The 4,967-nt window shown below is 38.7% G+C and overlaps 1 long non-coding RNA gene across 1 annotated transcript; it reads right to left on the bottom strand.

Moving 5' to 3' along the window:
* Window positions 1-2,979: 2,979 nt before the first annotated feature.
* On the bottom strand, window positions 2,980-3,426 carry LOC109026521 (uncharacterized). Its single transcript, XR_010133224.1, has 2 exons — window positions 3,334-3,426; window positions 2,980-3,254 (listed from the first exon to the last, which is right to left on the bottom strand). It is a non-coding gene; the product is annotated as an uncharacterized lncRNA (long non-coding RNA).
* Between the last annotated feature and the right edge of the window lie 1,541 nt (window positions 3,427-4,967).

Raw genomic sequence — 4,967 nt, 5'->3', positions numbered from 1 at the left:
TTTGTCCACACATTGGAAAGCATTTTCACAAATAGCTACTTTTTAGTTTCTGTCGTGGGACAGTCAGCTTTTGACTATAGGCCTCAGTGAGTTCCGAAATGACTCTTCACAGATTCTACAAAAAGAGTATTTCCAACCTTCTGAACCAAAAGAAAGGTTTAATTCTGTGAGATAAATCCACATATCACAAAACACTCTCACTATTAGATTTTTTCTAGTATTTATCATGGGATATTTGGTTATTCACTATAGGCCTGAAAGGCTCCGAAATGTCCATTCACAGATTCTACATGAGACTGTTTCCAACCTCCTGAATCAAAAGAAATTTTTAACTCTGTGAGATGAATACACACATCTTAAAGTGTATTCAGATAGCTTCTTTCGGGTTTTAATCACAGAATATTTGGTTTTAACTATAGGCCTCAATGGGCTCCCAAATGTCCCTTGACAGATTGTACACAAAGAGTAATTCCAACCTGCTGAATCAAAAGAATGGTTTAACTCTGTGAAATGAATCCACATATCACCAAGCATTTTCACAGACAGCTTCCTTCTAGTTTTTATCATGGGATATTTGGCTTTCCACTATAAGTCTCAATTGGCTCCCAAATATCTCTGTGAAGATTCTACAAAAAGAGTGTTTCAAACCTGCTGAATCAAAAAATAAGTTTTAACATTGTTTGATTAATCCACACATCAGAAAGCTTTTTTACAGATAGCTTCTTTCTAATTTTTATCTTTGGATATTCAGTTTTTCACCATAGGCCACAATGGGCTCCCAAATTTTCCATCGCAAATTCTACAATAAATGTATTTCCAACCTGCTGAATCAAAAGAAAGTTTTAACTCTGTGAGATGAATCCACACATCACAAAGGGTATTCACAGATAGCTTCTTTCTAGTTTTGATTGTGAAATATTTGGTTTCTTAATATAGTCCTCAATGGGCTCCCAAATGGCACTGTGCATATTCTACAAAAAGAGTGTTTCCAACCTGCTGAATCAAAAGAAAGGTTTAAGTCTATTTGATTTATCCACAAATCAAAAAGCACTTTCACAGATATCTTCTTTCTAATTTTTATCATGGGATATTTGGTTTTTCACTATAGACATCAATGGTTTCCAAAATGTCCCTTCACAGATTGTACAAAAAGAGCATGCAACCTGCCAAATCAAAAGAAGGTTTTAACCCTGCGAGGTGAATCCACACATTGCAAAGCATTTTCAGAGATAGCTTCTTTCCAGTTTTATCATGGGATATTCCGTTTTTCGCTATATGCTTCAATGAGCTCCCAAATATCCCTTCGTTGATTCTATAAAAAGAGCGTTTCCAACCTGCTGAATCAAAGGAAAGATTTAACTCTGTAAGCTAAATCCAAACATCACAAAGCATTTTCACAGATAGCTTCTTTCTAGTTTGTATCATGGGATATTCTATTTTTCACTATAGACCTCAATTGGCTCCCAAATGACTGTTCACAGATTCTACAAAAAGAGTGTTCTCCACTGCTGAATCAAAAGAAAGGTTTCACACTGTGAGATGAATCTGCACATCGCAAAGCATTTTCGCAGATACTTTTTTTCTAGTTTTTCTTTTTCTTTTTTTTTTTTTTTTTTCATGAAATGTACGTTTTTTCCTACAGGCCACATGGGCTCCCAAATGGCTCATTGCAAATTCTACAAAAAGAGTGTTTCCAATCTGCTGCATCAAAAGAAAGTTTTAACTCTGTGAGATGAATCCCACACATCACAAAGGGTATTCACAGATAGCTTCATTCTAGTTTACATTGCGGGATATTCGGTTTTTCACGATAGGCCTCAATGGGCTCCCAAATATCTCTGTGCAGATTCTACAAAAAGAGTGTTTCCAACCTGCAGAATCAAACAAAAAAGTTAAACTCTGTGTGATTTATCCACACATTGGAAAGCATTTTCACACATACCTTTTTTCTAGTTTTTGTCACAGGATATTCGGTTTTTCACTATAGACATAAAAGGGCTCCAAAATGTCCTTTCGCAGATTCAACAAAAAGACTGTTTCCAACATGCTGAATCAAAAGAAAGGTTTAACTGTGTGAGTTGAATCCACACATTGCAAAGCATTTTCAGAGCTAGCTTCTTTCCAGTTTTTGTTGAGGGATATTCAGTTTTTTTTCACTCTATGCTTCAATCGGCTCCCAAATGTCCCTTTGTAGACTCTACAAAAAAAAGTGATCCCAACCTGCTGAATGAAAGTAAAGGTTTATCTCTGTGAGATGATTCCAACATCGCAAAGCATTTTCACAGAAAGCTTCTTTCTAGTTTTTATCATGTGATATGAGTTTTTCACCACAGGCCTCAATGGGCTCCCAAATGTCACTGCACAGATTCTACAAAAAGAGTGTTTCCAACCTAGTGAATCAAAAAAAGGTTTAGCTCTGTTTGATTTATCTACACATCAGAAAGCATTTTCACAGAAAGCTTATTTCTAGTTTTTATCGTAGGATATTTGGCTTTCCACTATAGGCTTCAATGGGCTCCAAAATGTTCCTTTGCAGATTCTACAAAAAAAGTGTTTCCAACCTGCTGAATCAAAAGAAAGGTTTTACACTGTGAGAAGAATCCACACATCACAAAGCATTTTCACAGATAGCTTCTTTGTAGTTTTATTGCAGAATATTTGGTTTTTCACTATAGGCTTCACTGGGCTCCCAAATATCCCTGTGCAAATTCTACGAAAGGAGTGTTTCCAACCTGCTAAATCGAAAGAAAGTTTTGCCCTTGTGAGATAAATCCACACATGGTGAAACATTTTCACAGATGGCTTCTTTTTACTTTTCATTGCCAGACATTTTGTTTTTCACTATAGGCCTATATGGGCTCCTTAATGTCCGTTCATAGATTCTAAAAAAAAAAAAAGAGTTTCCAACCTGCTGTATGTAAAGAAAGGTTTATCTCTGTGAGATGAATCCACCCATCACAAAGCATTTTCACAGATAGCTTCTTTTTAATTTTTATTGTGGGATATTTAGTTTTTCACTATACATCTCAATGGGCTCCCAAATGCTCCTGCACAGATTCTACGAAAAGAGTGTTTCCAGCCTGCTGAATCAAAAGAAAGGTTTAATTCTGTGAGATGAATCCACACATCACAAAGCATTTTCACATATAGATTCCTTTTAGTTTTCATCGTGATATATTCGGTTTTTCAGTATTGGCCTCAATGGGCTCCCAAATGTCCCCATGCAGATTCTATAAAAAGAGTGTTTCCAACATCTGGAATCAAAAGAAATACTTAACTCAGTTAGATGAATCCACACATCACAAAACGGTTACATACAGAGCTACTTCCTACTTTTTATTGCAGGATGTTCAGTTTTTCACTATAAGCCTCAATGGGCTCCCAAATGTCCCTTCAAAGATAGAACAAAAGAAGTGTTTCCAACCTGCCAAATCAAAACAAAGGTTTAACTCTGTGAGATGAGTCTACACATCGCAAAGCATTTTCACAGATAGTTTCTTTTTACTTTTTATTGCAGGATATTTAGTTTTTCAGTATAGGCCTCAATGGGTTCCCAAATGCCCTTGCGCAGATTCTACAAAAAGAGTGTTTCCTTCCTTCTGAATCAAAAGAAAAGTTTACTTTGTGAGATGAATCCACACATCACAAAGCGTTTTCATAGATAGAATATTCTAGTTTTTATTGCGGGATATTGTTTTTTCACTACAGATATCAATGGACTCCCAAATTTCTCTGGACAGGTTCTACAAAAAGAGTGTTTTCAACTTTCTGAGTTAAAAGAAAGTTTTTACTCTGTAAGATAAATCCACACATCACAGAGTGTATCACAGTTGGTTCTTTCTAGTTTTTATCGTGGGATATTCGTTTTTTTACTATAGACCTCAATGGACTCCCAAATGTCCCTTTGCAGATTCTACATAAACAGTGTTTCCAACCTGCTGAATCAATAGAAAGGTTACCTCTATGAGATGAATCCATGCATAACAAAGGGTTTTCACAAATAGCTTCTTTCTAGTTTTCATTGCTGGATATTTGGTTTTTTACTATAGGCCTTAATGGGCTCCCAAAAGTCCTTTTGCAGATTCTACAAAAAAAAAAAAAAAAAAGTTACTTACCTGGTGAATCAAAAGAAAGGTTGGGGGTGGAGCCAAGATGGCCGAATAGGAAGAGCTCCAGTCTACAGCTCCCAGCATGTGCGATGCAGAAGAGGGGTGATTTCTGCATTTCCAACTGAGGTACTGGGTTCATCTCACTAGGGAGTGTCGGAAAGTGGGTGCAGGACAGTGGCTGCAGCACACTGACTGTGAGCTGAAGCAGGGCAAGGCATCACCTTACCCAGGAAGCAAAAGGGGTCAGGGAATTCTCAGGGAGTCAAAGGAAGGGGTGACAGACAGCATCTGGAAAATTGGGTCCCTCCCACCCTAACACTGCACTTTTCCAACAGTCTTAGCAAACAGCACACCAGGAGATTATATCCTGCGCATGGCTCAGAGGGTCCCACACCCATGGAGCCTTGCTCATTGCTAGCACAGAAGTCTGAGATCAAACTGCAAGGCAGGAGCAAGGCTGAGGGAAGGGCGTCCACCATTACTGAGGCTTGCATAGCTAAACAAAGTGGCCAGGAAGCTCAAACTGGGTGGAACCCACCACAGCTCAATGAGGCCTCCCTGCCTCTGTAGACTCCACCTCTGGGGGCAGGGCATAGCCAAACAAAAGGCAGCAGAATCCTCTGCAGACTTACATGTCCCTGTCTGACAGCTTTGAAGAGAGTAGTGGTTCTTCCAGCATGCAGCTGGATATCTGAGAACAGACAGACTGCCTCCTCAAGTGGGTCCCTGACCCTTGAGTAGCCTAACTGGGAGGCACCCCCCAGTAGGGGCAGACTCACACCTCACATGGACAGCTACTCCTCTGAGACAAAATTTCCAGAGGAATGATCAGGCAGCAACATTTGCTGCTCATGAATA

Source organism: Gorilla gorilla, chromosome 3 (assembly GCF_029281585.2).
Source record: "Gorilla gorilla gorilla isolate KB3781 chromosome 3, NHGRI_mGorGor1-v2.1_pri, whole genome shotgun sequence".
Taxonomy (NCBI): domain Eukaryota; kingdom Metazoa; phylum Chordata; class Mammalia; order Primates; family Hominidae; genus Gorilla; species Gorilla gorilla.
This window is presented reverse-complemented; position numbering and strand designations above follow the sequence as displayed.